The 13,224-nt window shown below is 35.5% G+C and overlaps 1 long non-coding RNA gene and 1 other non-coding gene across 2 annotated transcripts in view; both read right to left on the bottom strand.

Annotated features, from left to right (window-relative positions):
* LOC134739125 (uncharacterized) overlaps positions 1-13,224 on the bottom strand; it is a 542,148-nt gene that overhangs the window by 390,058 nt on the left and 138,866 nt on the right. The window lies entirely within an intron of this gene.
* Positions 353-455, bottom strand: LOC129034369 (U6 spliceosomal RNA). The gene has a single exon (XR_008501865.1). It is a non-coding gene; the product is annotated as a U6 spliceosomal RNA (small nuclear RNA).

Here is a 13,224-nt window from a genome sequence, read left to right as displayed (position 1 = left end):
TGCCTATACATCCAAAAGTAGAATTGCTGGATCTTATAATACCTATCATTAATTTTTTGAGTAACCTCCATACTGTTTTCCAGAATGGGTGCACCATTTTTTATTTCCACCAAAAGGGTACAAGTGTTACAATTTCTCCACAAGCTCACCAACAACTGTTATTTTCTGTGCATTCTTTTTGTTTATGTTTTGTTTTTCTTGTAGCTATTCTAATGGGTGAGATGTTAGGCTCATTGTGGCTTTGATTTGCATTTTCATAATGATTAGTAATGTTGAACATCTTTTCATATGCCTGTAGGCCATTTGTATTTCCTCTTTGGAGAAATGGCTATTCAAGTTTTTTTCTCATTTAAAAAATATAGAATGCTTCATGAATTTGTGTGGCACCTTTGCACATGAACTGTGCTAATCTTCTCCCTGTGTATCCAATTTTAGTATATGTGCTGTCAAAGCAAGCCCCCAAGTTGTTGATTCTTAATGAGACTTTTCAGTGCTGAATCTTTCTCTTCTTAACAACCCCCCACTATCCACCTACACTCAATAATTTTCCCTACTAAAAATATAGAAGGAAATCTGTTTATATCATAAAATTTATTTTTGCCCGTGTTCAATTTATCAGCCCTGTTCATTGCTTGATCATTTAGTCTTTGAGTTTTTGGTTTTGTTTTGCCTTACGCTTGTTCATGTCACTAGGTTTAGGGGATTTTAAGATCTGGCTTTATTCTGCCACCTTAAATGGCCTGATACAGGTGAATATGAGTTAGGAGCAATATCGAAATGATTCTTTTTCTTTTTCATTTTAATCATAAGTTCTTAATTTTCTTAGCATTGATGTAAAAATCATCCATGCTTGCACTGCAACCAACATAAATCATTAACACTCCAAAAAATAGTAAGCAACCTTGAATCAGTATCATTTTCTTCTATGAGACACTGTGGAAATGAAAGAATATAGTTGATCATTCATCAGAAGTCTCACAAACATTTAGCCTGGGCCTCATCTCTTTACAGTACTTACTTTGCTCCAACCACACAAGTCTTCTTTATGGTTTTAGGACAAGTCAAGGTCCTTTCTTCCTCTAAGAACTTCGCACATCTTGTTCTTTTTCATCACTCAGGTCTCAGCTCAGTGCCATCACCTCAGAAAGGCTTTTCCTACACCTAACCCAAGGGCGTTGCTCCTCGTGGTCACTTTGTATCACTTTATCTGCTCAGTATGAATCACTTTTTGAAATGATCTCATTATTTACTTGTATGCTTGTTTATTGTCAGCCACCCCTGCCCTCATTCAAATGTATGCCCCATGACTGAAGAGGTTTGTTTCATTTGTTGACCTCTATATTCTCAGTGCATGAAACAGTGCCCTGGGCCATAGTTTACTGACTGCTAGTGTAGGTCATGTGTTCTCAACTTTGGTATCAAAGCACACTTGGATGTTGATTCAGCTGCAAGTGTTCACCAAAATGTCTGTTAAAAATAATAAAGAACCAAAGATAAAGTTGAATTTACTTCTAGGATATAGAAATAAGATAAAAATTCAGAGGAAATGCCAGATTTTTTTTATAGTATTATGACTCTTATTCACTTTGAAGCTTCACTGAGGAGAGGAATATTAGCCTTAATGATAATGTGTATTGGTGGAAGGCCATGTTTGATATAATCTCTAATGTAGAGCAGTAGTTCCCACACTGTGCATCAGAATCACCAATGATTACTTGATTACACCCACAGAATCCCGATCCAGTAAGTTTGTGATACAGCTGAGGATCCAGTTGCAGATGATTCTAATTCTGGTGGGTAGAAGTTAAAAAGTAAAGAGGAGACTTTACCAGCTGAGATGCATATTAAGCTGTAATTGAGGTGACATAGGTAATAAATAAAGGCCTACCTGTGGCATGGTTTGTGGAAATGGTAAGCAGTACCTGAAGGAGAGGGAACTATCCAGAATGGTAGCATAAATAGTAATTAAATACCAATTGGGTGTACATATAAGAAAAAGTAGGAACCATACGATGTTATCTGATGAAACTAGGTGAATAATAAATTCATTAATTGAAATAAGGTATTTGAGCAGCAGGTTCAAAGGAAAGATCATAAGATTTTATTTGAATATGCTGTGTTTGTGGTGCCTGTATCTATCCAGCGGGATTGTCTAGAGGGCCTTTGAAAATGTGAGTGAAGCTCAGGAGCAAAATTTGGGAAAAAGATATATACTTTTGATAGCAATCAGCATATATGTGGTCATTGAAATAATGAAAAAAAAAAAGATAATCCTTGGAGAATGTATAAAACAAAAGGAGAATAAATTCTCAGGAATTCTAAACTATGACAGCCTAAAAATTGAACTCTTAGAAAACTGAATTTTCTTAACTGAAGTACTAGACTGGATGATCAAGAAAAGTTAGTAGTTTATATAACAGCACTTAATTAGGTGTGGAGTTTAACACTGTAGTTCCTGGTAGTATAGCGGATAAAATGAGCCACTCACTTTGACAGTGCACAGGGTTAATACAGGGTTTTGTGAATGTAGAGGAGGATGCCTAATAGTGTACCTGTGGTCTCTTCCTTCAGATGCATCCCATCAATAAATATGCAGGATAAGTACATTAATGCTTTTCAGATAAAGCTGGATGAAATATGTTGGATGAGAAAATATCCTTAACAAAATTAAGTGTAAGGTTAAATCTTAAACCTTACCAGAGTAATTTTTGAAAAACAATTAAGTCGAGCACTTCCTTTGGAAAAGAAAAGAGAAAAGATAGGAAAGGAAAAAGAAACAAACAAACGAATGCATGGAGCTAACAGATATCAAACATCAAGATGGAAAACATAAAGTTAAAAGTTTCAGTAATTTAATCAAGTATAAATGGTCCAATCCTTACAACTGAAAGACAGAGAGCTTCCTAGTAGATTAGAAAATAGAAATTGAGACTAAACTCTATACTGTCTATATGATAAGAAGAAAAAAGGGATAGAAAAAGATATGACATGCACACTATAACAATACAAAAATATTTTAGACAAAGTCAAGTTTAGCACAAAAATTATCAAAAATTAAGTGGGAAATTATATAGTAATAAATATGGCAGTTTACTGGAAAAATATAATAATCTTAAATGATTACATTATCTAAGAGAGCCTTAATAAAACTAAAACTATCAGAATCAAAGGGAGAAATACAAAAATCCATAACTAAACTTATTGATTTAATTATTTTTGTTCAGTAATAAGTAGAATAGTTGGGCAAACAATTCAGTAAGTAGATGATGTACCTGAACAATACAGTTAATTGAACTAATTGACATTTACATAAGTTCTTCCTTAAAAGCAAAGGCGGCATGCTTTCACATGAAAAGCAGCAAAGCTTCAAGAGGTTCTTCCACATTTACTATTTTCCCAGATATATGAGATTTTGGCATTGGGATGTGTGTCCTCTTTGGATCTATGTGCTTTTTGTAGCTCACTTCCTACTGAGGTCTATTTTAAGGCTTTCCAAAAAGGCCAGGCAAAGTGGCTCACATCTGAATTCAGGTGTGATTCAGTACTTTGGGAGGCTGAGGTGGGCAGACTGCCTGAGCTCAAGAGTTCGAGATCAGCCTGGGCAACACAGTGAAACCCCGTCTTTACTAAAAATTGCAAAATATTAGCTGCGCGTGGCACCGCATGCCTGTAGTCCCAGCTACTAGGGAGGCTAAGGCAGGAGAATCGCTTGAACCCGGGAGATGGAAGTTGCAGTGAGCTGAGATCATGCCATTGCACTCCAGCCTGGGCAACAGAGTAAAACTCCATCTCCAAAAAAAAAAAAAAAAACACTTATCGAAAAATGACAGAATTCCATGGTGTATATGTGCCACATTTTCTTAATCCAGTCTATCATTGTTGGACATTTGGGTTGGTTCCAAGTCTTTGCTATTGTGAATAGTGCCACAATAAACATACGTGTGCATGTGTCTTTATAGCAGCATGATTTATAATCCTTTGGGTATATACCCAGTAATGGGATGGCTGGGTCAATGGAATACTATGCAGCCATAAAAAATGATGAGTTCATGTCCTATGTAGGGACATGGATGAAGCTGGAAACCATCATTCTCAGCAAACTACTGCAAGGACAAAAAACCAAACACCACATGTTCTCACTCATAGGTGGGAATTGAACAATGAGAACACATGGACACAGGAAGGGGAACATCACACACCAGGGCCTGTTGTGGGGTGGGGGTAGCGGGGAGGGATAGCATTAGGAGATATACCTAATGCTAAATGATGAGTTAATGGGTGCAGCACACCAACATGGCACATGTATACATATGTAACAAACCTCCATGTTGTGCACATGTACCTTAAAACTTAAAGTATAATAATAATAAAATTTTTAAAAATGACAGAAGTTTCAGATGAGGTTAGTGTTCTTTGGTGACTTATTCTCAAAACCTCATTAGGTTTCTCATTTATTTACTTCTAGTCAGTTTCATGTATGAGTAACAACACTAAAAGTTGTTTTTGAAATAATTCTTAGTCTTTATTTCCTCTCTTCCTGGCTCCCTTAAGCTACCTTGAGGAGATGAGGCCTGAATAGGGTATATTTCAAATCTAATCACTTTATTGAAATAAGTGATGGAAAAAAGTACAAACTACATTACATCTTGTCTTCGCCAATAAAACAATATTTAAAATGCTATCTTCTGTTATTTAGGGTCTAGAAGCTGTCATTGTTTTTAAAATCCTGTAAGTCCCAAATATATGCTTTCCCTTTATCCTTGCATTTCTTCTTCTAAGCGTTCTTGTTTCCTTCTCCTATATTGCCAAACAGATCCAGTGGCAACGAAGACATATGAAAGTGAACTTTTTCAACTTCCTTTCCCCAGCTCAGTAACCATTTGATTTGTCTTCCAAGTTATTGCAAGCAAAAGATGTATTATTATTTTGCATGCAAATGACAAAGATCAAGAGCTAGCTATCACTTTATATGTGTTGTCTTCCTCCATTCAACCACTGGGCCAATGTTTCATATTTTAAAAAATGTTAGTAATGGCTCTCCAATTTTAGTATCAATTTATGTATTAACACTAATTAATTAATATTTTCATAATTGTACTATAGTTATAAAGAACATATAATTAGAATCAATAAACATTAATTAATATATTAACATTATTTATATATTAATTTAAGTATTAATAAGAATGAGCCATACTAGCTGCTAAAACAAACAATACAGAAGCTCAGTAGCTATAAACAATTAAGATTAGGGCATGTGTGTGTGTATGTTTTCACATACCAGGATTCAACATTGGGCAACAGAGGAAGGTGAGGAACTCTGCTCTACAGAGAAATTTTGGGAGCAGCCTCTTTTTCATGCTGTGGTTTTATTACATTCAAAATGTGACTTCAATAACTAATTTATCAGATAGGAGAAAAATAGGAAGAAGGTAAAGAAAATCTTAACTACACATTTCTACTATTATACTGGTAAGAACTAGTGCTATGGTTTGGCTTTGTGTCCTCACCCAAATCTCATGTCAAACTGTAATACTCACCTGTCTGGAGAAGGATCTGTTGGGAGGTGACTGGTTCATGGGGGAAGTTCCCCAATGTGGTTCTCCTGATAATGAGTGAGTTCTCATGAGATCTGATGGCTTAAAAGTTTGTGGCAGTTCCCCCTGGCTCACTCTTCTCTCCTGACACCCTATAAGATGTGCCTTGCTGCCGCTTCACCTTCTGCCATGATTGTAAGTTTCCTGAGACCATCCAGTCATGCTTCCTGTCAAGCCTGCAGAACTGTGAGCCAATTAAACCTCTTTTCTTCATAAATTACCCAGTCTCAGGGAGTTCTCTATAGTAGCGTGAAAATGAATGAATACAACTAGCTACAGAGATATTTCATGCAACAGAACAGTCTGGGAAACAGAAAGTTAAACATGTACAAAGGACTCACAGGAAATGAAGAATACACTGTGATAGGAGAGAAAGAAAGATAGCAGATAGCTCTGACTTGTACTGGTATTTGTGACAAGACAAATTTTGGAGGGCTGAAAGAAGCTGAAACTGCATCCAACTGCTATTTGAACCAATTACTGTTGCCAGGTTGAAGAACTATTTGCTCATTTGTTGCTTACAGGAGCCATAAGCCAACAAAGAAGAAGCTAATCATTTTTTCCATTACCTAGCGTCCCTAAGGGCACAAATAGCAGCAAGTCAGTTTAAAAGGACAAATGTTTGTAGATTCCCAGTTCCAGCATCACAGAGATAACTATAGAAAATGGGTGGATTTTGAGTTGAGTGAAAATAGCTTAATAAGTGGTACAGTTTTTCTGACCTATCATTTGAAAAGGTGTCCCCACATCTTGCCGCAGTTCTGGTAACTAAGAACTAATAATACCCACTAACATTATTGCACAGTGCATTGCAATTTACAAATTAATGATTTCTCAAATGACACTCCTTGACTGCAAATCTGTACTTGGTAACATTATTAGAACCATAGTTACATTAAAAGGAAGCCCTTGCGTTACTAATTTTGCCAGCATATATTTTACCCGCCACTATCTGCAACCACCAGAAATGGGGTGCATTTTAGGGGCACTGATTTTGCTGGTTGATTTCCCCAGTGATGATTATTGGCTTGAAAACCAAATACCTGTGACTAATCATCATCATTTCATTCAAGGGAGCATCTTCTGCTGTTTGTCTTCAATTCTGCTCATTTCAAGAGCTGATTTTGTCCAAATGTAATCATCTAGCTCCAATTCCTAGTTCATTTCTGAAAAACGAGTTGCCGAAGAAGTTCCATATCCAAGATAATTATATTTTTAAACCATTGGCAAAGGAAATAAGTTTAGCTTAACAGATGTTTCATTTATTTATTGCTATTAAACAAACATTCCACCTAACAACAACTTTATTAGGTCACATGGTTTTATGGGTCAGGACTTTGGGCAGGGCCTACGTGAGCAATTCTTCTGCTCCATGCAAACCCCACTGGGGTCACACAGTACTCTTTAGTCATTGGGGTTGCCTGGAGGGTACACAATGGCTACAACCATAAGGCTGTCATCTCCAAGGCTCACTTCAGGTGGTTTCCTCCCTTTCAATGGAATTTTAGAGATTTTCCATGGTATCTCTGCAACAGGGTAATGGGACATTTTTCATGTTGACTCAGGTGAGTCAGATCTCCAAGACCTGACTCAGGTAACTCAAGTCTCCAAGAAACAGAAACCAAGACAAAAGTTGTCAGGCCTCTTAAAAGCTAGATCCAGAGTTGGCACAGAGTCACTTTGCAGTAATCAGTAGAAAGGAGATATTCTTCAGATTGCCTATGCCTTACATAAGAGAGGATTTTGTAGAAGAGGCATCTTGCTTCATACATAAGCATTTAGGCAGAATTAATAAGATTCACACATGCTGATGAAAGAACTAATGAGGTTTTCTTGAACATGTCAGCCTTCTCAGAAACAAACAAACAAAAAAATAAAAAACAGTCTTTTTTTTATGAAGTTTTGCTTTTCTGATAATTTAATTTCAAACCATAGGAAACATAAGAAACATTGCCCATGTGCTCAGACAATTTCTCAAATAGCAGTCTAAAATTGTATCTTAATTTCAAGATTGAGAAGTTGATCATAGCCATACATGAAACTCCACATGAGTACAATCCAGGGAAAAGACTGTTCAATTCAGCCATATGCTTAGATTTAGTGCCTTTCCCTCAACAATGCAGAGAATATGGGACTTTCGAACAATATACTCAGGATTTAATTTGGGCTGCAAAATTTTAAGTCTTTTAACTTGTATCAGAAGTGTATTCATCTCCATCTTTTAGCTTGCAACATCCTTAACTTGCTATTTGTCTCAATTCACCAAACCTTCCTGATATATCCCCATCCTTCTTTTAAGAAGCTTATTATTATCATTATTATTATTGTGCTTCAGTAAGAGGTGGGAAAGAAGTCTTCATTATGTAAAATGTGATATATAAATCTAAGTGGAGTGCTTCTAAAAGTAGAATGTCTGCCAAGTTCTCTAGCAGCTTTACCAGTGTATAATTAAGTACTCATTTAAAGTATATGTTTGTGTGAAGGGAGAGTGTGGAACTCAAAAATAGAATTTGTTGTGTTTTTCTTCTGTATTTTTAAATTATATGTTAGATTCTAGTTATGACAGCTATGACTTTTAAAGTAACAAAACTGGATTTTCAGTTCTAGTAATATGGTGGACTAAAGGACCAGAGAAACCCTCTTGATACAGGATACATAAAAAGTCCTGCATAAAATGTAGGTCTAGTATGAAATAAGATACTCTTTAGAGTATAAAGATGGAAAGAAAAAGCAAATTTACAACAGTACTGAGGACTGATTATGTTATATCTCCTGGAGCATCTGATTTTCTCTGATGCTGTAAAGCTGATTTTTGAAATAGTTGTTTTTGTGGTAAACGGGACATGAAGCCTGAGATCCACGCAATGCAAGTGGGTTTAATATAAGACCCTAATATTAGGTCTGCATTTACGAAAGCCAACACCATAACTAAATTGAAGGATAAATAACACAGAGGGAGATGGACAAGACAGCTGAGTATCTCATCTTTAGCTTTGAGTGGAGGGTAAGGTAAGATAAAAATGTTTATATCGAACTGTGTGTATATATGTGTGTATACATGTATACATGCATGCACACATGCACACAAACATGTACACAAGTACTTTGTGAATTTCTAAACAAAATCATGATTTTATAAAGTTAGGGACACATTTAAATATCTGTGTGTTCAAACCTTCTGAAAGCTGATAATTTAGCTTAAGGGCAGAAGGAAAACATAATTTAACACCAGGATTGAAAGATCTTTCACAGATGAGGTTTAAGTAGAGGTGATTTCACAATAGTAGCAACAACAAAAGAATAAATAAAAAATATCCAATATACACGAAAGAAATTACTGTGATGAAAGCTAATGAAGAAAAAACCATGAAATTAAATACATAAAGACAGTGTATTCTGAATTCATCAGAGAGAAACTAAGTGTATTAGCATGACATTTAAAGATTATGTAATATTTATAAAGAAGGAATAAGTAACCATCAAATTAACAGATATATTTGTAAGAGTTGAATAGATCTTGTAAAAATTATGTGTATTATGTAATTGTAATTTTATATACATAATATACATATATGAACAATATATATGTAATTGAACAATCAATGAACAATTTCAGTATGGTGTTAGACACAGCAAAAAAGAGAAATAACAAGTGATATATTTGATAATGCAGAAAAACTGCAGATATAAACAGATGAAAAAATATATAAAACATATTAAGTGACACTTATGGGTGAGAGGGTCAAAAATAAAGACACATGAAGTTCTGAGGAGAAATCCTCAAATAGGAAGAGTTAATATTTAGAAAAATGATTACTGAGAATTTTCCAAAATTTATAAAACAAATAAATCATCGGATTCACAATGACTGAAGAACCTTATAAATCCAAAAGTTGAAAAGAAAATCAACTAAAATAAGACAACAAAATAAATCTACACCAATATTTCATAATTTAAGTATAAAACGCCAAAGTAACAGAAAATATCTTACAAGTATCCAGAAAGAAAAGTACATTATAAGAAAATAAACAACATATAAACAGAGCTGACTTCTCAAAAGTATAAAAAGACAGAAATCGGGCCGGGCGTAGTGGCTTATGCCTGTAATCCCAGCAATTTGGGAGGCTGAGACGGGTGGACCATCTGAGATCGGAAGTTCCAGACCAGCCTGACCAACATGGAGAAACCTTATCTCTACTAAAAATACAAAATTAGCCGGGCGCAGTGGCGCACGCCTGTAGTTCTAGCTTCTCGAGAGGCTGAGAATTGCTTGAACCCAGGAGGTGGAGGTTGCAGTGAGCCGACATGGTACCACTGAACTCCAGCCTGGCGGCAGAGCGGGACTCCATCTCAATAAAAAACAAAAGCAAAGACAAAAACAAAACGAAAAAACACGCAAATAGGTTTAACAATATTGTCAAAATACTGAAAGAAAATAATTGAAATACTGGAAATATATTTAACTTTACATTGGAGTATAATGATAACATTTTTAAAAACTGAACATTGCTGTTTAAAGACTCATTGATAGAGCATCTAAAAATGTACATTTGGGATTAAAGAAGCATTGTAAAGCAAGAGAAATAGTAAATATGTGGATAAAATATAAGAAAATGATTATAAATAGTGTCTTTTGGTGTTAAAAATTAATAAGACACATTTTAAATCGGCACAATCTAAAACATGTAAATAAGGAAGGTGTTCAATTGTGAATTAACATATTCTAAGCTCTTCATTGGAACTTTAGAATTGCTCATGTGTCTCTTAAATTTTCATCAGCATTATTGTCTTTTTCCTGCCTGAGTTTGCACATTTTCTTATTGAACTACTCCGTCCATTTTCCTAATCATGCCTTCTGCTGTGACTAATATTTTTTAAATACGTTTCTTTTTTTTTTTTTTTTTTTTTTTTGTTTTTGTTTTCTTTTTTTTTTTTTTTTGAGACGGAGTCTTGCCCTGTCGCCCAGGCTGGAGTGCAGTGGCGCGATTTCGGCTCACTGCAAGCTCCGCCTCCCGGGTTCACGCCATTCTCCTGTCTCAGCCTCCCGAGTAGCTGGGACTACAGGCGCCCGCCACGACGCCCAGCTAATTTTGTTTTGTATTTTTAGTAGAGACGGGGTTTCACCGTGTTAGCCAGGATGGTCTCGATCTCCTGATATCGTGATCCACCCGCCTCGGCCTCCCAAAGTGCTGGGATTACAGGCGTGAGCCACCGCGCCCGGCCTTAAATACGTTTCTTAATTTGGATATTGTATTTTTCATTTTTGGAATACCAATTTGATTCTTTAATACAGCTCCAATCCAATTTGATTCTTTAATACAGCTCCAATTCTTTGTTTAAATTCATCCATGTTATCCACCTTTTCCTCTATTTCCTTAAACATAATAATCATGTATTTTTAAAATTCATTATCTGCTCTTCCAATATCTGGATTATCTCTGGCCTGTGTATATTGTCAGCCCTTTCTTTCAAACATCAGTTATGTTCAATTTTCTCTTTGCCCAATTTTCAGATTAGCCCACCTGGGATTTTGATACAGAGCCTTGTGGATCCTCAGCCTTGTGGGGAATTCGAACAGCAGGAGACAATGTTCTGCCATTCAGAGTTTCCAGTGCAGGTTCCTTGTCTCCTAATCCACATAGTTTAAGATATAGGAATGTCTTGGGTTAAAACAACAATTGTGTTTGATGACTTCTGCCTTGTAAGACTCACAGGTCTTTGTTTCCCAAACCTCACAGACCAGACGAGATTATTCTCTGACTTTTAGAAGCTTTCAGCTTAAATCCCTAGCTTCACAAGCAGCAGCAAACCCCAGCCAATATGCCATGGGAAAAACTGACCATGATTTCTGTTGCCTCAAATTTCTAATTTGTCATGCTAACACCAATAACTGTTCAATCACTTGCTTGTTTCTTTTACCCCAGCGGAGGTTTTCTGCCTGAAGAAGGTGGATCTGTAATTTGCATCTAAAAACAGGAGATTACCCCAGGAAATTTTTAAGTTGGAGATGTTCATTTTGCCTCAGAGAAATTCTCTCTTTTCCAAAATTTTAATTTCTAATTCTGATTGCTTACATAGTTCTATGACGCCTTTAAATAATTAAATTTATAATTCAACTTCCTAGTTGTAAATGTGTTGTTCTGCCATGAGCTTCTAAATCCAACCCAGAATTCTTGTGAGTCTCTTAAGACTAAGAATATTGAAGCACATTTTCATATATTTACCGACCATTTGGATATCTTCTTTTATTTGTATTGCTGAGTTTTTCATAAATATGTATGTATGTATGTATATATATATATGTTTTCTTATTGATTTACAAGCTTTTAAAAGTATACTAAATATGATTTGGTTGATGTTTATATATCTTGCAAATATCTTCTTCTGATCTAAAGCTTGACTTTTTTACTTCCTTAATTGGTAAACAGAAAATTATAATTTAGTTCAACTTGCAAACTGTTTTCTTCATAGTGATATGTGAGTCTAGTTTAATATAACTTTTCCTATCTCATGATCATGAATATATTCTTCATTGCTACCTCTTTGAAGGTGTATTGATCTATTATACTCATTTAGATAAAAATCTCACCAGAAATGATTTCATATGGTATAATAACCAAGGTATGCTACATTACTATTCTATGTACATATCCAAAGGATCCAACGCAATTTGGTGAAAAGGCTGCCTTTTCCTACTCTTCTACTTGCCAACTGTATAATAAATCAAATGTTCATATTCGTGTGTGAGTCTATTACCAAACTCTATTGTGTCTCATTTGGCAGTTTGTCTATTCTTTGGCAAACATTATGCTGTCTTAATTAACTTTAAATTTATTATGTATTCATATAAAGTATAATAAGGCTTCCAACTTAATTCATCAAGATTGCCTCTTTAGATGATTCAATAGCTTTCTTAGTCTGGCCTACTTTTGTTCTGTATGTATTAAGGTAATATTTATTCAGTAAATTGCACATGACAGTAAGCATAGAGCTCTATTAATATTTACCTACATATACAACTATATAACTACTACAATAAGCTTGTCAACTTACACGCACACACAGACACACACACACACACACACACACAATACCTGTGGAGATTTTGTATGGGTTTTGTGATAGATTGACTATTTTGGTCCTGTTTGGTCATACCTCTAAATCTATGCAATGTTACTCTGCAGTTCATCTCTTCAAAAAAAATATAGTTTGTTTCTATTCCTCTAAAATCTGAGTTGTCTTCATTACTTACTTGGCCCAAGATGTAGTGAGTTAATACTTTGTCAGTCACCCAAGTGATGCTGTGCCAGTCCAAGCCTAGGCCTCAAGAGATATTGTGTGGTTCCACACTGTCTCATGAACCGTTTATTATCATAAAAGCATTTCCAGGCTAGTCTATAGCAGGGATATAAGAGCAGAGCCAGGTTGCTCTAGCCAGCAGTCAGTCAACCTCCAGAAGCAGAGCTGCCTAACTGTAGAAGCATGATGAAGCCTAGCTGAGATAAACAGCATCCAGCTAGACCCACAGGCCAATCCATAGTAAAACGAGCTTTACAGGTGATTGTTATTTTATATCACTATGTTTTGGAAGCACTTCTTTTCACGGCATTATTTTGGCAATATGTGA

Source organism: Pongo pygmaeus, chromosome 2, assembly GCF_028885625.2.
Source record: "Pongo pygmaeus isolate AG05252 chromosome 2, NHGRI_mPonPyg2-v2.0_pri, whole genome shotgun sequence".
In the NCBI taxonomy this organism is placed as follows: Eukaryota; Metazoa; Chordata; class Mammalia; order Primates; family Hominidae; genus Pongo; species Pongo pygmaeus.
This window is presented reverse-complemented; position numbering and strand designations above follow the sequence as displayed.